Genomic DNA, 19,556 nt, shown 5'->3' with positions numbered 1-19,556 from the left:
AGAGATCTGTAACTTAATGCAAAAAAATACTTTACATCAGACTGAGTTGTGTTCCTCAACAGTGGCATTTAATAATTTTTTTTTAAATTAGCGAATCATGTTCAGTTCAAAACCTTGTATTATATGTAACTACACAAATCACTCAGGGCTGCCACTGTACATTTCTTGTTTACCAAGACTATAACCTTGGATACCGTCCCATCATTATAATCCGAATCTCAGATCACACTGTGTCAGTCTCTCCCCTACTGTGAGATAGTTCAAACCATAAATTAGAATATAATTGTAGAGGTGTATGGACATAGGCTTCATCAACATGGATGGGGGGGGGGGGTTCCACTGCAACAATGGACATTTTCAATATAACTTGATTCACTGCAGTGAGCATTTGGCAACTGTTATTTAGCTTTCTGTAAATCACCTGCTCTGCTTCAGTAAGACGATAAAGATCCTGCTAAGGACATTGCTGTTTTGGAACAAGTTCAGCAAAACTTTGACATACGGAAACAAGCAAAACCACAAGTCATAAAAATGCATTCAGCAATGTGTGACCACCTGTGTGGTTGGCATAAGTCCACAGTACAAATCTACAACCAAGTCCCAACATATTCTATTTCTCTGAATCATTTTATTTTGAGGTGATGGTATGTTATTGATTGCAATTTTTTAACAACATAATATATTCATTGAGTGAGTAGGTGATTTCAGACTGTTCTGCTCATTAAAACCATGCTTGAACACAGGGAAGCTTATAGATGTACTTGTCCCCAAAGCTTATTGAGCTAAAGTTCAAGGACTAATTCGGTAGCCATATCATCAGACCTAAGGCCACATCATTTCTGGACACTCGGGTTGAGATCAGGGTAGAGACATCAAATGATCATCATTTGCTGCTGAGCTGGGTCAGACGGTTAGTCCAGTAGCTGCACAGACCCAGGAATCTCAGAAGTGTAGTAAAGTTATCATTGGAATGCTATCTGATGCTTCTTTGTGGGATGAGCTCAGCTTCCACTTCCAGAAGAGCTTTTCCTGTGTTCCTTGGAAGGTTGGGCTTTGGTATTTGGATGGGCTTGTTGGATCTCAATAGTAAAGGCAGCAGCAAGGTGCTATGGCAAAGAGGTAGGCACTGCTTGTCATGGCAGTACTCATAGGAACTGATGATGAGCATCCATGACAAGAGAAGCTCTAAGGTTAAAACAAAAAAAAAAAAAACAAAAGAGACCTGCTATGCTATCAAGGGGGTCTCTTTATCTGACTAATAACTACTGATAAGAAGAACTTGTATCGGTCACTGAAGAGAAGATCCTGGTGTGGGAGGAGTTTGACAAGAAAATAAAGAATGACTTTCAAATGACAACAACAAGTTTCTGGTGCACCATTTCATGACTCAGAAGGTGGAAGCAGGATACTTCTCATGCTGTTTTCATTGAGGATGGAGAAACTCTTACCTTGGCATAGGCACTAAGGAGAAACTCATCAATCCAGTGAACTTTTAATTCTCTGATGAGGCACCACAAGATGCAAATAGAAGTGGTTTTGTTTTAGTACATGAGTTCACTGAGGGAATTAAACAGTTTTGCCATGGCAAGACTACAGGTGTAGATCAGATACAACCAGAAATACTGAAGACATTGCTTGCTGTTGAGGTCTCATGGTTAACAAGCCTTTACAGTGATGCATTTAAAGGTGAACAGTGCATTTGGACTGGATTGGAGTAGTTGTCCTTTTTCAAAAGGATGATAGGAGCTTGAGATCCAGTTTTAGAAAGATCACACTTCTCAGCCTCCTTTTTAAAAGCATTTGCATATTGATGGAAATTAGATTTCATCTAATAGTCAGATTCCCTAAGAACAGTGTGGATTCCATCCTGGCCATGGAACAATGAATCAATTTGTTATACTTACATATATATTTGTGGGAGTTATAGGAGTTTGCAAATACTGTCCACACCATTGCCTGAAATGTAGTCTGGTAAGTCCTACAACAACTTCAAGGCCACTGATGCATGTTGTTTGATCCTTGTATTTGAGGACTGGGAGTTCATAGGTTCAAAGGTTCATAGGAAAGTATTAAGCTAATTGCCCTTGAGGGCCATTTTAAGCCTAGCCAGTTTCCACTTTATAGGTTCATAGGTAAGTACTAGGCTAACTGGCCCTGTGGGCCATTTTAAGCCTAGCCAATTTCCACTTTATAACTTTATAGTTAAGTACTAGGCTAACTGTCCTTGTGGGCCATTTTAAACCTAGCCAGTTTTCCTTATGGTGCAGGAATTAACCCATCCCATTTAGTTAGGGATTACCCTTACCCCTCCCATGGTCAATAACCCCTAATGAGGATAACTAGGATCATACCATAGATAATTTGAAGGGATCCAACATATGAGATAAAGCATTTAGGAGCTGCCTCTGTCCATTAACAGTACTGAGGGCAGTCCTGGGGTGAATTGTCTGTTTACAATACATAAATCCAAGTTGTGCTTGAATATGGACAAGGATGAGCTTTGTTTTACATGAATAGGAAGTCTCTTTGAAAACAGCAGTATTCTCTGCATGATATACTTCCCCCTTCAAAATGTTATGTTGATGTTGCAGAAGAGGTTTATATCCCTAGACTGAGTATTTCTGATACCATATGACTGATGTGACATTTGTTGATGTGCAGTGAAGCCATCAGTGTTGAGTCAGCAGATGTCTTATATGGCAGACACAGGTCACCTCTAAGCAATTTGTAGGATACTAAGTATAGAGAGAGGGCTTTGAGTTGTTTAGGGCATATTGTTTAGACCTTGTATTCTTTTAGTAAGGTACTCTGAGGCATACCTGTTAACCTCTTAGAGCAAGAAATCTGGATAAAGCCATAAGAAAAGTGGGACAAAGGCCCAAAAATGGGGACATTTTTTTTAAATATTGCTCTTACAAACTTAGAAAATTGATAGAATAACAGGTTTTGCACTAGCATGAATTTTCTGATGGGCATGGTCTAAACTCAAATGTTTGTCATTATTTTCTAACTTCAAGTCTTGAATGATTTGCCACTAATTTGTCAGAAAACTACAATTATATGAAAAACAGACCAAAAATATGAGCACAAATCTGGATATTCTACGAAAATCTGTATAGTTGAGAGGTATGCTCTGAGGGCATTCTAGCTGTAGCATGTGTCACAGATAGATGCCGAAGGGGACCATTTCTTGGCATTAAGTTGAATGCTTTCAAGAAGAGTATAGTTCTATTCTAATGGTATTTATTTCCTCCCTTCTTGCTTATGATTTTCATGGACAGAACATCAGGTGCAACCAAGTCGTGAAGAGTATCCTGCTTGCAGATGTTAGGGTGGCAGCTTGGCTGCTTGCAAATGGTTTTGTCTTATTAGTATTAAATTATATGACCTATAGAGTGCTCTGGAAAGATTAACTACAGAACATGAACCAACAGGGATGAAAATCTGCACCTGCTCTCTAATACAGAAGCCATGGTTTTCTCTTTGAAAAGTGTATTTGACCCTCTACAAGTAAATAAATGAACACATAAATAAATAAATTAAATAAATAAATATGGGGGACACAAAAAATGGAGGCAATAAATGTACTCATAGTTTGTTGTTGTATCAATTTTTATTTTAATGACAGTGCTTAGTAAAAGTCTTGTAAACGGGTATAGTACAGGAAATTTTACTACATTTTACAATAACATAACTATGCCGAATGAGATAACTACTGACTGTGCTGTAAAGCTTTCATATTAGTATTGAAGTATTTGTGCAACTGTACTCTGCTTACTTTTTATATATGATGCCTTTTAATACAAAAATGACAGTCTATCTTCATTTTATATGGAACACAATGTATGGCTATCCTATATAATGATTTCATAAAAAGTAATATTTTTTTCATTCTCGTGAACACCTACAGTTAACCATGTTAACCATACCTCTCAAACTCTTAGAGCAAGAAATATGGACAACGCCATATATAAAAGTGGGACAAAGGCCCAAAATAGGGACATTTTTAAATATTACTTATTTTATTTATTTATTTATTTATTTATTTATTACATTTTGATGACTGGGGAGGTCCACTGGGCTCAGGGAGCCCATTTTCAGTGGAGGCCTGGGGAGAAAAGCTCCACATTATGTATTGTATTCACAGTTACAATCATATTAAAGAAAACACAACTAAAATATCATTTTGTGCCATAGAACAAAATAAATTATTTGGTTACATAGTATCAAAGTATAAAGGATGTCATTATAAAGTGTAGGTACAGATAAATCATAGTAAAGAAATCATGGTTACAATTTTATGTTAAGCTGAAAACAGGAATAAGTTCCTTGATTATAAGGCATCTGAAATTTAGGAATGCAGAGGAAACTGAGATGTGAGGGGGAAAAGATTAAGAAGAGAAAGACAGCAAAAGGTGGTAGCGGTTATTTGTGGGTTGTATGGTTGTGATATTTACATTATTTACATTTAAGTTAAGATAGGTTTATGCTCAGAGTTAGAGAAGAGTTAAGGGGAGGAAAGAGTATTATGCTATGTGAGGAGAGAACAGTTGCATTTCCTGTTAGATGAAAGGTAGGATTGTAGCTGAGTTTTAAAGGTTTCAAAGCTTTCACAAGTCCTTAGAGAGGATGGCAGAGAATTCCATTTTGTAGCTAATGAAAAGGATAGCAGAAGCTGACCAGCCGGATGATTGGGTTTGCGGACAGTGATTAGGTTTTGGTGTGTTGATCTCAGAGTTCTCAGCAAGGTGTAAGGTTGGAGGATATTGGTTAGAGCTGGGCACTTAGTAGGTTGAAAAATTAGTCTGTGGGTTGTAGTAATTTGGAGATAGTCTAGATGGTTGGGGAGTTCAAGCCAATTTAACAAATGAAGGGCAGTACAATGATAGGAGAAGAATTTGGCTTTGGTGGCAAATTTAGAAATCTTATTATAACAGACTTCCAATTTAAAGGAGAAAGAGGCAGATAAGTTTGTTAGAAGAGGAGCACCATACAACAGTGAGGAGAGTAGATAGGTAGCGGCAAGAGTTTGCCTGGCGGAAGAGGAAAGAAAGTGGATGTTTCTGTATAGCATACCAAGTTTTGCATGAGTTTTCTTAATATTTTGCTGGATGTGAGTGACGAAGTTTAGGTGTTCATCAATAGTTACCCCAAGTAGTTTAGCGAAAGGAACAACCTCTATGCCAGCATTGTTTTGGCTATTAATTTGGAATTAATTTTTATCAAGAGGGGAGGCTTTTGAAGGAGAGAATAACAGTATTTTGGATTTGTTGGCATTTAGTGAGAGGTGGTTTAGGAGCATCCATTTTTTGGTAGAGGAGAAAGCAGTTTGGGTCACTGTTTGCAGCTCAGAGAGGTTGGAGGTGCAGCAGACTAAAGTTGAATCGTCTGCATATTGTACAATTTTGGTATTGGGTATGGCTTTGTGGAAGTCATTAATAAAGATTTTGAACAACATTGGACCAAGTATGGATCCCTGAGGTACCCCAGTGGGGGTAGGAAGGAAGGTTGAGGTGCCTTTTCCCAATTTCATGGCTTGAGACCTGTCAGAGAGGTAGCCTGAGAACCAGGATAAAGAATTCTAGGTGAGATGGAGGCTAGAAAGGTGGTTTAAGAGGTGGGTGTGGGAGATAGTATCGAATGTGTTGGACAGATCGAGTAGAACTGTAGAGACAATTTTACCAGAGTCACGGGCAGGATTTACTGTGTCTAAGAAAGAGAGAAGGGCAGTGATAGTACTATGGCCAGGTCAGAAACTGTGTTGGGTTGGAGTAATTAGTTGGTGATTGGCTAGGAATGGCATAAGCTGTAGGTAGATGCATTTTTCTAGGAGCTTTGAGATTGGGGAGAGAATAGCTATGGGGCAGAAATGAGAGATTCTATTGTTTTTTCCTCCTTTATGAAGAGGTAGGATAAAGGCAGCATGCCATAATTTGGGCACATAAGATTCCTGCATGGATCTATTGATCAAGATGCTGATGGGGAGAGCAATACTGTCTGTGGATATTTTTAGGAAGGAAGATGGGATATTGTCAGGGGCATTGGAGCATGGTTTTAGAGAGTAATTTTTTATGTGGGCGGTAGAGATGGGTTTGAGCTCAAATGTTGGGGGGATTGGGGGCAGAGGGTTGTGTAGGGGGTGAGGAAGATTGGATAGGTTGAGGGGATGGGTTGTTGTTAGGTAAGGTCTTGGTTAGGTCTACTATGGAGTTGGTAAAGAAGGAGTTGAAAAGGGAGGCTATTTCAGAATCAGATTTGCCGAAGTCAGGGTTGGGGTTATTTCTGGTGCCTGGTTTGAGAAGAGAATTAATGGTATTCCAGAAATGTTTGGGGTTATCTGATTGGTTAGACTGGAGTTTAATATAGTAGGACTTTTTATCTCTGATGATTTGTTTTTTAATGAGGCTGCGAAGTTGTTTATATATAAAAAGAGTTTCTGGCTCCTTATTTTGGTGGTATGTTTTCCGGGATTTATCTCTTTGTAGCATAAGTTTTTTGGTGTATTTGGTTAGCCAAGGGGCGGTCTTGGTTTTTATCCTTCTTGTTCTTGGTGGAGCTAGGGAGTTGAGGATGCCTAAAAAGGTTGAGTTGAAGAGTTCTACGGCATTGTCAAGTGGTAGAGTTTTAGAGAGTTCCAGTTTATTTGTTTTAGGGTATCAGAGAAGGTTGTGGGGTTAAAGTTTGTGAGGTTACAAGTGTGGGTGTATTGGTGTAGGTGAGGAGAGGAGTGGGTAGCTCTGTGGATGAAAGATGGCAAGTGGTCTCCTATAGAGTCAGGAATAATGCCAGAGTTTATGACTTTATTAGGATGGGATACTAGGATCCAGTCTAGAGTGGTGCCTGGGGGGTTTTGTTTTGTTGGGTCTGGTAATGGAGTTAGTTAGTTGGGTATAGTTATATATTGCTCTTACAAACTTAGAAACTTGATAGAATAACAGGTTTTGCATTAGCATGAATTTTCTGAAGGTTATGAAGTCTGGAACTCAAATGTCTGTCATTATTTTCTAACTTTAGTCTTTAATGGTTTGTCACTAATTTGCCAAAAGACCACAGCTTTATGAAAAGCAGACCAAAATATGAGGCAAAATCTGTACAACTAAGAGGTATAATACCTCATTTGATACTGCTCACAGTATAAGCAATCACTTTATCAACTATGAGAAGAAGAAGAAAAGAAATCCGTACTTGTTTGCCTGTGATGTAACTGTGTGCATGCATAACTGTAGAATACAGATTCCAAGATGGCCGCTGACAACTAGACATGCATTAACCTGCAGCTCCAAAATTCAAAAGAAAATCTACAACAAAGCCTCAACATCCTATATGTAAAACAAAAACCCTGCATAACTCCTGCAGTAACAACATCTTAAGAAGCACGGAAATATAAAGCTAAACATAAACTTTTAAAGTACCTTTTAAGCCAGCAGGGTAATTGAGATGGAAACCATGTGGCAGGGCCTCTACAGTTCAACAGGGCCTGAAAAAGAATTCAAAACAAAAGGAAAAATCACAATGTCTAGCACCCAGGATCAAATTAAGGATCTAATGGAAATACAAACTACTAAATCAAAGTCATCTACAATTGTGACTCCTGAAAAGGATACAGCAAGCAAGAGACGGAAAAATCTAAGTCACAACAGGAACCTACTAAAGTATCTCTGAGAGCAAAAAATGACAATACATGCTCAGATGAAGACATAAAAACAGCCCTACAACCACTCCAAAATGACATACATCCATTTTCTGAAAAACGTAGCTCTGTAGGAACAAACGTTAAACAAATTGCGGCTAGACTAATTTTAAATTAAACTAAGGGGTAGAAAAACACATCTGAAATCAAAGCTTTGAAGTCTAAAATTAAAACCAATGAACAAACCATAAAAGAACTCCATTCAAAAATGATTGATCTTGAAGCAAGAAGCAGAAGGAACAACATAATTATAAGAGGGGTACCAGAAGTGTTAGACCAAACCCAACTGAATGCAATAATTAAAGAGATTGTGGAAGCAACAGTTGAAAATAAGAACATAGCAAAATAAATGACCATTGAATGTGCACACAGATCTCTTTGGAAAACTCAGGATGCAACTACACCAAGACAAATCTATGTTAAAATACTCAATGCAGCACACACTTATATGATCCTAACGGCAGCCAAACAGAAAAGAAACTTAACATGGAAGGGACATAAAATAAGTATTACACAAGATGTACCCCTTCCCATCAAGCAAGAACATCAAGAATTAGCCCCCTTCTGCTCATATCTAATTAAAATATATCCAGATTCAAATGCGGTACCCGGCAAAACTCTTGTTCAGCTATAAAGATCAAAAATACTGTGTACAAAACAAAACAGAAGCTAAGAACACTTTTACCAAAGCATTCGGAGAAACGCCTGAGGAAAAGAAATAATACAGTACTATAGCCGACAAACTAAAGCCACAACCAGATTTCATACATTTATGTTTTAAGATAAGGCTATAAAACTACTAAAAAGTATGTACTGCATCTGCTAATATTTGGTTACTGCAATCCTAATACAAAAATGCAGTTTCAAGCTGAAAAAGATACTGATAACTTCTCACATAATGATTAATGCAGACTAACTGTCAATTACCCCATATCAAAGTATATTACTATGGTACAATCAACCCCTCTATCCCTAAGTACTTAGTAAGCATTAAACTTCTAATTAAAGACTAATCCGTGGTCTCATTAAGTCTGCATAACTCTATATAGTATTAAATGTAAAATAAAGCCGACAGTCGGAAATACAACAAACTAACAACAACTATGCAAGATATGTACTGATATGGTCATTTTCAGCTGCAGAATTTATTTTATGAGTAAAATACAAGAAAATTACCTCTTTTTGCTGATCTGGAGAGCTGTCTGAATGAGCGGAAGACCGGAAACAAGATTATCTCAAACCAAAGCAGTGATGGAAGGTCAATGACAACTTCCCTTGGGGGTAAGGAGTAAGGAGCCACAAAGCATTGCTGGGAACTGCAGGGCTAAATGTTCGTTATACAAATTAACCAGATTCAACAGAGTTCTGTAACCCCATAAAGAAAAAGCCTTGAAAGGTAATAATATAAAGCTTTTATCAATAAGAATCAGTTTCCTTGATTCTTGCTGATTTTTTTTTATTTATTTTTTTTTTAAACAACAAAAAAAAATAAATAAGAATCAAGGAAACTTAAACAATTGCAATGTAAAAGACTCGGATAGTGAAAGTTTTGTATGTTAAACATCTCTAAAGGACTTTTCTGTTAAAACGGAAGTTTATACATTACAAAACCTTTATATACTGTAAAAATGTGAACTGACAAGGATAGCATGACTGTTTTATCATCGGACTTTACCTGAAGGATAGTAATGCCTTGCAATTAACAAAGAAATGAAAGACTTTATTTTAATTCTATTTTTATCTTCTTTCTTGTCTGCAAGCAAGGTTGGTAAAGCTTTATAGGCTTAAGTAAATTTATGAATCAGTCCTTAGCAGAGACAATTACATTTTAATTCAGCATAATGTTTTAAAGCTTTCTTAAAATAACTGTTAATTGGATGATTTACATATTTTGTATATATGTTGTTTTTTCACTATTGTTGCTGTATCAACAAGTAAGATTAACAAATTTAACATAACCATTTACAGCTTATAACTAAATGAGGTATTAACTTTTTAGAAACAACAGCAATGAACATAACAAAAACAATTATAAAAGGGGTAATAAACCCAACAAAGACATTTCCCTAAACAATTCTTAAGGGAAGCTAGTCATTGAAACTGTAACTAATGTAAACAGAATGCAGGTATAACAAACTGTATACTCTATATATAACAATGACTGAACACAAAGGATAAAATACTAATATTACTAGACCCAGATATAAACTACAAGTCTGCAAAAGAAATGATAATCACAAAATACTATGGTTTAAATCAAGTACAAGCCCTTTTGGCCCTACTTTAAATAGGCTCAAACATGTGGGTAGTAATATCTATTTTACTTTAACTGTGGTTAAAAAAGTTTAGATACTTAAGTAAATGGTCAAAATACTTTATAACCAAAACTGGGAGCATTATATATCCTCTCAAAAACCACAAACATTTCAAAACCAGATATACTCACTCTTGTGTAATAACTTGTAACAGTTGTATCATGCTTCAGAGTACACACCTCATTAAGGAGCAAGCAATGTATGTCAGGTATGTTTAGCGTTACTTGGAATGAAGTAAAGCTCCTAGTTAATATCTCCCTATGCCAGTATTACAACATATTTCTTAGATGGTGCACAAACAACAAACCAAATACAAACTATAATACCACAAAAAGAAAGGGAGATATGTGGGCATGCACTGAGGTAGGTGAAAACAGGTTGGAAGCCATCCTGAACAAATGCATGTTATCTAAGAACAAACTCTTTTTTTCTACACAAATACTTAAATAATTAAAAATACAAATATAACCTAAGGCCACACATAAATAATCTACAGCAGATATATAGCTAGACATGTATATAGTTGATACATGGAATGTTAATGGGTTAGGTGATAATAAAAAGTTAAATCTAATTCTGCACTTAATTTACCAAGCTAGTTCCAATATTATATTCTTACAAGAAACACACCTAAATAAAGAACAATGGTCAAAAATCAGTTCAAGAAAATGGATCAGGTAAATCATTGCATCAGGGAACAGTTCTGCCTCAAAAGGAATGGCTATTATTATCAAAGAATCCTTTCAAGAGAATATAGCCAATAGTAATTATAACACGAAAGGCAGATGGTGCCTTTTCACCAGCACATATCCACAAACAAAAAATAATACTCTCTTCTTGAATATAAATATGGCCCTTGTTCAAACCAGCAATTCTTTTTATATGAAATTTATAATTTACTCTTAAACTTTCCCAACCATTCTATCATTATAGGGGGACTGAAATTGCCTAACTGACCCACTAAGTGATAGATCTAACAAAAACAAAAAGCAACCAGTCCAAGTCACATCCGCTCTAAATGATCTTTTACAAAATCACAACCTTGTCGACCCTTATCTAAATATAGGGTATGACAGATCAACAAACAAATATACTTTTTATTCCCCTCCACATAAAGTATGGTCAAAAATAGATTACTTCCTGATCTACTCGAACCTCTCTAGGATATGTCAAAAATATGAAACTAATAAAAGAATTATCTCAGATCACTCCAGAATCACAATTACACTCAACGAAAACTCTCAAACTTCTAAACAGAGTGGTCCCTATAACTGGTACCTAAACAATAACCTTTTAAATCATAAAGAGTTAATTGAGGAGATAGGTAAAACTATAAAACAATTATACCAAGATACATCACAAACCCAAATTCCACTTGACATTCAATGGGCAGCCATCTAAACAGTATTAAGGGGAATTCTAATACAGAAAGCTTTACAGTACAAAAAACAAGAGCAAGAACAGATTAGCTTGCTTGAAATGCAGTACACAAACACTGAATTACAACTACAGACACATTATTCACATGAACTAGAAAGGAAACTACAACAAATCCAAAAAGAACTTTACTCTATGCAACTATATAAACACACACAGAATGAACTAAAACTCGTCTATAAATACTCTGAATGGGCCCAAACCCCTTCTAAGGTACTAGGAAATATGATAAACATAAAGAAAACTTTTCACAATATCCCAAAAACACACTATAAAATAGAAAACTATACAACAATGATGATATAATAAACTCATTCTGGGATATATATAAGAATATTTATAACCCCGAAAAGCAACAATATATGTCTAATTTACAAGAGAATTTTTTAAACAACTTAAAATTCCCAAACCTTGAAGAAGAACAATATAACTTATATATATTACTGAATAGTCCCTTATCAACTAGTGAAATAAAAACAGCGATTAAAAAACTAAAGATTAATAAGTCCCCAGGTCCTGACAAATTCATGGCAATGTTCTACAAAAAATTTAACCACATACTTGCTCCAATCTTGTTAAGACTTTACAACTATATTATAAAGTACGGGTTCACAGATAAATACTTCAACAATTCAAAGACAATTTTAATACCAAAACCAAATTCAGACAAATGAAACCCTATGAATTACAGGCCCATTGCCCTTATAAATCTTGACATAAAAATGTTGACTTCATTGTTAGTGAACAGATTACAAAAAACCTTGGACAAAATTATTTCCCCAGAACAACTGGACTTTATGAAAAAAAGACAATTAAGTGATAATGCCTGCATGTTAGACACCTTAATCTCTCTCTTAGCTAAGGATAAATATCCAAGATACGCACTTACATTAGATGCCTCAAAAGCATTTGACAATGTAGACCTATATTTCCTTTTCTCAACAATGTTACACTTTAACTTTCCCCCATTTTTTATAGCAGCCATTAAGATGATATACAATAATGCTACCACTATGGTGTGCATTAACAAGGTGTTCTCCCAACCCATCAAAATCAGAAATGGTACTCACCAAGGTTGCCCATTGTCGCCATTCCTTTTTAACATATATTTAGAACCGCTATTACTCCACATTACGCAAAACACGTATCACCATTTCCCAAAGGTTTATAATACAATAGTAAAATACTCAGCTTTTGCTGATGACCTAAACTTATACTTCGAAATCCCAAACACAGATTTACCAAAAATACTTTCCTCAATTAAACAATTATCCAGAATAGCAAATTACAACATGAACCCCCAAAAATCCTTGATAGTCCCTCTTAACCCTATAAATCATAATGCATATTATTTCCCTTTAGTTGATATACCTTTAACATACACGCTAAAACACCTAGGTGTAAACTTTACTTACACCTACAAAGAAATGCATAAATTAAATCTCTTAAAAACGTGGGATAAAATTAAGCAGGACATCTCAAGATGAGAAAACACAAATCTAGCTCTTCTGTCCAAATCAGCCATTATTAAAATTAATATTCTTCCTAAAATACTATTTCAGCTAAATTCTATCAGTCTCAAAATACCAAAAAAAAATGATTTACATCAATGGAAAAGGCCCTCTCCAAATTCCTATGGCACCCTAAACAACAAGAATAAGCTACCAAAATCTTACAATACCAAAAATAAAAAAAGGGTTTGGGCTCCCAGATTTTAATCTGTACTATCTTATCATAAAAGCAAACCAGTTGATTCAAATATCAGAATATGATAGCACTAAAGAGATCTGGTACCCAATATGGGTTAAAATATGGGCAAACCTACTATACTCCCTAAATATAAATCCCAAAGCTACTCCTTTTCTTCATCCCAAACAAAAAAACACCCAATAATTAAAAATGAAATTATAGCTTTCCAATCTCTGTTTTCATCTATCAATCTACAGAACTCACTAATATTGTTACAACCTATACCTATAAACCTGAATATAAATGTTAAACAACAAAATGATAGATCTCAAACCATTCCCATTAATTAAAGACTTAACAGTTTGGCATATCTTACAACACAAGGAAGAAACACTTGAAAACTTAAGAACAAAATTAAAGATGCCAGGCAGATATAACTATATTCTTTGACAAATGATATCACTAGTAAAGCTAAAATACCCAAACCACAAAACAGAGATACAAAATATAGAAACTACCCAAAACATAATCAAAGCACTAGTGGCTAAAGAAAAAAATGATTTCAAAATCCTACAAATTAATAAATGAGTTAAAACACTAATCTGTACTACTTTACTCAAGATACAGGGAAAAAATAAATAAAACTATCATGATAGCACAAAAACAAGAAAACTTACACCTTTCAAAAACTTAATCTATACACAAATGATGATTAACAACAACTCATACTATACCCCAGCTGTCCTCAAACAATTTGGTTACAAAAAAAGCTCAATGTACCTTTTCTGCTCTAGTGAAGATCTGGATATCCTCCACATCTTCTGGAGCTGTAAGAATATCTTCAAGTTCTGGTACTCCCTAAGAGTGCAACTTGAAAAAATTGGATACAAAAAAAACGCCTTCTCCTGGGAAACAATGATTCTGCACATAATTCCTAGTTCAATTAATGGAATGCACAAGCATATCTTAGTTACTGTATGTGCCCTACTTAAATTTTATATATCTAAAAATTGGGAAAATAACAAAAATATCTCATGGAACAACTTTAAAGACATGGCAGTTAAGTATATCACCTCCCACAAACTAGCTACAAAAAGAATAAAAAAGAACATACTTTCAAACATACTGGAATTCTCTTCTAGACGCAATCTTGACAAGTGAATAGAATACATAAAACTAAATGAAAATCAGGTGGCATTTAAAACACTTTTACGTTACTAAACACAAATAGTGTATCACTTAAATATAGAACATGCTTCTAGGATAACAACAAATGGATGGCATCCAACACTATAAATAGTGTAAATATGTATATAGTTTAGAGTTTTTTCAAATTCTTTTCAGTAAAGGTACCCTACCTACACAAACTAAGCACTCAACTTTGTTCATAGGTTCATAGGTAGGTATTAGGCTATCGGCCCTAGGGCCCATACAAGCCTAGCCAAAAAATGTACCCTGGCTTTCACCACCCAAGAAAATTATTTTCCTGTGCCCCTGTTGAGCAGAGCCACAGAAGTGATCCCTGGGGTGAATTTCCCATTTCCCATCCAATCAAGATTTTTCTTGAAGAGTGCTAATGAGGAGCTCTGTTTGACATAGATAGGTAGTCTGTTCCAGAGTATGGGAAGTCTCTGGGACAGGAATCTATCCCTCCAGCATGTTCTGTTTATTGTGGTGACAAGGTTAAGGTCCCTAGAGCGTGTAGCTCGGAGGGATTGGGATTTCTTTAAGTGGAGCATGTCCAACAGCTCTGGGTTTGACATAGCTTTGTATGTTAGGCAGAGATCGCCCCTGAGTAGGCGATATGCGATGGAGTAAAGCTGTAGTTTTTTGAGACGGTCTGCATAGGGCATATGTTTGAGGCCAGTAATCCTCTTTGTGAGGTATTTCTGTGGTCTTTCCAGTTGTTGTAGATGTCTTGTGAGGTACATACCAAAAGGGGCATTGTACTCTATAATGGGTCTAATGAGTGATGAGTAGAGGGGAACAATGACCTCTTTTTTTCTGGATGAGAATCCTTTTGTGATGAGATGAGCCACGTAGAAGGATTTCATGACCACTGTGGCGATGTGATTATCAAAGATGAGACTACTGTCCACCTGTGTCCCAAGGTCTCATCACATTTTTGGCATTAAGTAGACTACCAGCTATGTGGTAGTTCATGGGTACAGAGTTTTTACCAAAGGGGATGACAATACACTTTTTGGCATTGAGCTTCAGGCCATGGCTTTGACACCAGGTATCTGTCTCATTGAGGCCCTTTTGTAGTTTGTCCACATCGTTAGGAGTTTTGATTATGGCTCCTAGTTTGCAGTCATATACAAACTTTGTTAGCCAAAGACCTTCTGTGTTGGCCTGCACTTCAGAGAAGTAGATACCAAACAGGAGAGGACCCAGGACTGAACTCTGTGGTACTCCACTTGTCACTGGTCTGATGTCGGATTTGGAATCCGCTACTTTCACAGTGTGGGTTCTGTCCGTGAGCCAGTTGGCAACCCATCTTGTGACATAGGGATTTATACCTAGTTTAGTGAGCTTATCTATAATTCCAGAGTGGGGGATGGTGTCAAAAGCCTTGGCGAGATCTAGATAAGCTGTGTAAACTATTTTACCCTCATCTATGGCTTTGGTGACTGCTTCAAAGAAGTCAATCAGGTTTAGGAGACATGATCTGCCTTTTACAAATCCAAACTGTGTAGGGTCCAGAGTTTGGAGATTACCAATGTCTTTGTTTATGAGTTCCATGATGATACATTCCATGGCCTTGCAGACCAGGCTCGCCAGGCTAATGGGGTGGTAGTTCCCGGGGTCCGTCGTGGCTCCCCCTTTGTGGAGTGGGATAACTGTCACAGTGCACCATTCAGTGGGTACAAAGCCTGAGGTGAGGCTATGATTGAACATGGTACTTAGGTAGGGTGCCAGTTCATTCTGTAGTTCATGTAGAACGCAGCCTGGGATATTGTCAGGTCCCATGGATGCTGTGTTCTTGGCTTTGGAGAGTATGTTTTTTACCTGTGCAGCCGTGATTATAGGAACTTTGCATTCTTCAGGTATAGAGATGGGCCCTCTAGGGAGTGAGAGGGGGGTAAAGTTAGCATTGAACCTATCTGCTAGGATGTTGGCAATATCAGTTGGTTCTGTATATTTAGTGCCATTATGCTGTAACTCAGAGCAGATCTGAGTGTTCCCATTTAGATTCTTGACATAGCTATAGAATGCTTTGTGGTTGTCTTTAGAGTCAGTGGCAATTTTGTTTTCGTAACTAGCTTTGTTGGATTTTATGAGGGATCTCAGCTTCTTACTGAGGTTGACCAGGGAGTTCCTCCAGTCATGGGATTTTACTCTTTTTTGCAACAGTTTCTTTCTTCTGTTGTAGAGTTTGTTTATGGCAGAGGTCCACCAGATTGGCTCCTTTTTTTAGAGGATAACATCTTGGTTCTATTAGGAATAGCATGATCCATACACTCGTGTAAGTGCTTATAATGTGCATTTGTGTAGGATTCGGCAGTCATACCTCTATTGTCCATCTGCATGGGTGTCATGAAGTTTGCCACTTCTGTCTTAAGAAGTGTGAAGTTGGCTTTTGAGAAGTTTTTTACTATGGTTTCCCTAATTGGGGCTGGGGGTGGGATGTGGATGTCTAGGCTGATTAGCTTGTGGTCGGATCTGACCAATGAGGAATTGACCTCTGGTGTGGAACACCGGTTTCCCATTTTGGTAATGACCAGGTCTAGGATATTGCTGCCCCTGGTGGGGGTGTGAATAAGTTGATCCAAGGCGTTGGAATTTATGAATTCTAGAAAACGTTGAGCAAAAGAGTTGGTACATGAGTAGTTTTCCCAGTTAGTGGTGGGGTAGTTGAAATCGCCCATTATTAGGGTGTTGGGTTGTACCCTAATACTTTCCAGTGTATCAAGAAATGAGGAGTGTGAATCCTGGGGCATGGTGGGGGGTCTGTAGCAAGCTACAATTTGGATTGCGGTCTTGCCCAGAGTTAGTTCCACTTGGATAATCTCGGATGCATTATGCTGTGCAACTAGCCTAGAGGTGTGGATATCCTTAATGAGTATGGACACACCTCCGCCTTTAGTGCTTCTTTCTGGGTTAGGTGGCTGAAAGGTATGGTATGAATTGAAGCCTGGTAATGCAGGGGTGCTCTCTGGAGCTTTGAACCAGGTCTCTGTCACTGCACAGATGTCAATGTTCTCCATTTTAAGGAGTGCCTCGAGTGAGTGCATTTTGAGGTTTAGACTTCTAGCATTGAGTAGCATTACCCTCAGATTTTGCTTGCTTGTACCTGTTACGGTGGTGAATTTGTAATTTGAACCTTGCCAAAAAAGGCACTATAGGGGTTGCAAAAGTCTTAGCCAGTATCCGGAATCCTAAGGGCGACAGGTGCAGGCCATCTCTGGCAAAGCATCATGGACTGTCAATCATGTCGTCCCAGGCAGACAAATACTGGATCCCCTTAGAATGACACCAGAAGCTTAGCCAATTGTTGAAGTCAATCATTTTGTCCTTGTACTGTGATATCATTCTGGGTGATGGCAGGATGCTACTCAGGGTTAGGGTCATACCTGCCTGGGAAACAAGATCGGAGAGCTCCTCCATGTCTCTTTTCATGTAGTCCAGGGAGGTACGTCTCACGTCATTCACACCAACATGGACAATGACAGTGTCATATTTGTACTTATTGTGGAGTGACCTGAGTGCATGCATTATGTGGCGGATCCTGGCACCTGACAGGCAGCTGACAGTAACTTTCTCCTTGTTTAGTCTAGTGAGTGGAACATCAGTGTGCCTGACTATAGAGTCACCTATGACTAGAGTGTTGGGTACGTTGTTATGCCTTATGGGCTGTGGTTGAGTGGCACACTGAGTTTGTGGGCTATGTGTCATTTGGGTTGTGTTGGGGGAGGTGGAGTTTGCTTGCATTTATGCTTTGGATGTCCCTGATGATTGGGCAGGTTTTTATTGAGAGCCTCCGTGAATGTAAGTGTGTGTTTTGTGTTTCTATGTGTGTGTTTTGGTGGTGTAGGTTTTGAGGGACTATGTGATGAGTGTGGTGCGGTGCAAGTGTTTACCTTCTCCTCTTGACTGTCTAGTCCAGTCTTGGGTGAAGAGAGCTTTGCTTTCAGTTTGGCTATATAAGTGCATCTCTCACAGGTTGTAGTGTTGGGTGGTAGGAGGAGAGTGTTGTCTGTGTACATGAGGCAATTGCTGCATTGCCCCAAGATGCCCAGATTCATCAGGTAGACAGGAGAAATCACTGGGAGCTGACCCTTAGACATGCCTGGATAAGTGCTTATTTATTAAGTACTAAAAACTGCTTTCCACTAGACAAGTGAGGAAAGTTGAGTGCTGTAGTAATTTGCAGCTTATGTAGTGTTTACAATGAGTTCTGAACAAGTGCTGAGATCAAAGAAACAGATTTGAGTGCTGAAACTAGAAAACTGGCTAGTTATTAGAAAAAAACTAAGCTAGAAGGCTTCCCTCCAACACAGAAGGGCTTGGGGGCTCAGAAGCCTACAAATAGTCTATACCACTTAACAGGAAAGGCAGGAAACAAGCTTAAATTTTTTTTTTCTGTTTCCCATATGCTCTCTTTGTACACAGTAGGAGTGCCTGAAATCAGAATATGATCTCACTGCACTCAGTTGAGTGAGCAAATGAGATGGGCCCAGAAGGAGTATCCAAACACAAATTTACAAGAGGGGCGGGCAGTTTCAAGGCCACTAAGATTAACACCAAAACAAAAACACGGAGGGTGGGTGGGACTAACTGAAGAGCAGAGTCAAAACTTCCAGTTCAGTTAATATTCCTGCAACACAGTTAAATCAATTTAAATACTGTATTTATTGAAAAAAAGTGCAGATAAAGGTACTTAAATTCTCTTATACGTCCAGTTGAATACAGCTAGTTCTTAGCCGGCCAAAGCTGAGGTTGTTAAGCAGAAAATATTTCACACTGTACCACTTAAATAGGCAAGGACAGGAAATCAAAGAATGTGGCTACCCCCACACCTGCAATTACTAGCAAATAATAAAATTCAGCAAGCACTGACTAACTTCCAGTTCAGTTAATATTCCTGCAACACAGTTAAATCAATTTAAATACTGTATTTTTGAAAAAAGTGCAGATAAAGGTACTTAAATTCTCTTATACGTCCAGTTGAATACAGCTAGTTCTTAGCCAGCCAAAGCTGAGGTTTTAAGCAGAAAATATTTCACACTGTACCACTTAAATAGGCAAGGGCAGGAAATCAAAGAATGTGGCTACCCCCACACCTGCAATTACCAGCAAATAATAAAATTCAGCAAGCACTGACTAACTTCCAGTTCAGTTAATATTCCTGCAACACAGTTAAATCAATTTAAATACTGTATTTTTTGAAAAAGCAGATAAATAAACTTAAATTCTCTTAT

This window comes from Protopterus annectens, chromosome 5.part0 (genome assembly GCF_019279795.1).
Source record: "Protopterus annectens isolate FY-2018-M chromosome 5.part0, PAN1.0, whole genome shotgun sequence".
NCBI classification, from domain to species: domain Eukaryota; kingdom Metazoa; phylum Chordata; order Ceratodontiformes; family Protopteridae; genus Protopterus; species Protopterus annectens.
This window is presented reverse-complemented; position numbering follows the sequence as displayed.